The sequence below is a fragment of the Echinococcus granulosus genome, assembly GCF_000524195.1.
Source record: "Echinococcus granulosus chromosome Unknown EG_S00020, whole genome shotgun sequence".
Classification (NCBI taxonomy): Eukaryota; Metazoa; Platyhelminthes; class Cestoda; order Cyclophyllidea; family Taeniidae; genus Echinococcus; species Echinococcus granulosus.
In genome coordinates, this window is record NW_020170400.1 from 714,928 (window position 1) to 717,038 (window position 2,111).

Below are 2,111 nucleotides of genomic sequence, written 5' to 3' on the forward strand. Positions count from 1 at the left end.
GAGGGAAATGTCTATTTGGATGGACTCAAAAGGAGGAAAATGAAACCTCCTTTAACAATTTTAAACCAGCGAATTGTTTTTGGTGCTACCTGTATCTCCCTACAGCCTAGCAAAATGTAATATGTCATAGGTTTGGCCTGTGGATAGTCAAAAGTTTCTTAGGCTGTTGTTTTAAAATTTATGAAAAGGATTCTTTCAAAGCAAAAGCAATTCTATCTGGCCTCTCTCGGGATAATGGTCGGGTGCACCGAAGGAGTCGTACGTCAATGAACCTCCAATCTAAAGACTAGGAATTATCCTTTAATCACAGCTACACACCATGGGTACACTAAGGTTTCTTCTATTAACCTGTTAAAGGATTGTAAAACTAGGGTATTATTCAATTTAGTTCTACTGTGCTAATTTGCAGAAAAAACCACTCTTAAAATAGAATGACTAAGTACACCCTATTGAGTTTCATCAATTTCAGTATTGAAGAAACAGAGGTCGACAAGATATTTTATGCGGGGAAATCGTAAAAAGCTAGGCTCAAATTTCGTTAACCGAAAATTCAGTTGTCTGGAGCAGTCATCTCACCTCTTCTTTGTGGTCTTCATCCTTACCTATCAACATTTAAAGGTCACAGATAATGCTATTTAATGAGATTGCAACCTGGGACGCGTTTATAAATGGAATTGATACTTGAACCTACGAAATACTTTTTTGAGTGGGGACAAGTAGAATAGATGGTTCAGATTTATTACTTCTATGTGAAGGTACTACTTTCACCTTCATAAAAAAATTTCTAGAGACGATTTTTGCATCTTAAAGTCAAGTAGACAAACCTTTGATGAAAATTACTCGAGAGATTTCTTTCACCTTGTCAACGTCTCCTTCTGTCAGTTACTCGGGAGAGAAAGCATACCACGTGGCTATTAATAAGGGCATTCGAAGTAAGAGCTAGAACTCTGTCCATGTGTGTGTATATGTACCTCTCATTCAATTGACGTCATTCGGAGTTGATTGTGAGGGTGATTATAAACACCGATTTCCTAATGTCAAATGGAGGACAGTCGGTAGCCTGTCATCGCTTTCACTCTTTAATACTGATGAATTTCTTGGTTTAGTTTCCTAGTGCACCACAGAAAGTAGGCGAGATTTGCAATGTCCTGAGTTGATTTTCGCAATTTTTGCTATCAGAGATGACAATGGAGGGAAGGATGTGAGTCTTTCGAAAGATTGCTATACAATCCACATAATGTTTTTAAAATTCCCCTTACTTCCTTGTCATCACGTATGTCTCGCTTCTATTTTACTATTCCACCTTAGATTTAAGGTGAAGCTAAGAGGCTTCTTTGCCGTAGTAGGAAGCAAGCCTAGATTATTCTTAATCACAGTGATGCTATTTTAACATTTCATATTTCCTACTAAAACTCTGGTACAATATGGTGGCACAAATTTTGTCATTTAACTTATGTTGTAAAAACACTGTTGTATGAATACACTATATCAGCGGTTCAATCTTGTAACTGGGATGGCACTGTACATCCGATCCTCCTCGAGGAGGAGGAGGTGGGGACATTGCCCAATTATCCAAACCAATCCTCTAAGTTTAGCAAGGCCCCAAGTGACCCGTTATCAAAATGTGAGCTAAACAAACAATAACGGATTGTACCTGCAATAGTGAGCTGAGCAAAATGGGCTTAAATGATGTCGATCCTTTATAAAACCACATTTTACAGGTGAATTCTTGGTGGATGGATGGTTGAATGGCTTTATAAACGGCAAAATATGACATTTAAAAACTTCTTATTCTATCAGAGATAACGAAATTAATTCGCTTATTTGATTTTATAACACACACTTAAAAGTTACTCATAAGAATTGGTGAAACAATAGCAACCAGTGTTAGTGTAGTGAATGAAGAATTGGACAAAAAAACAATTTGCAATTTTTCAACCTCCGAGAAGAAAAAAAATCTGGGATTACTTTATGCATAAGCTTATTATTTAAGCACCTCAATTGTTCCTTGCTTTAACTCAAAAGATCCTTAACCCATAATAAAATGAAGCTAAATCCCCACTTAGGTTGTAGAAGTAGCAGCACTTCGAGGAAGTTGGAGACTTCACAAA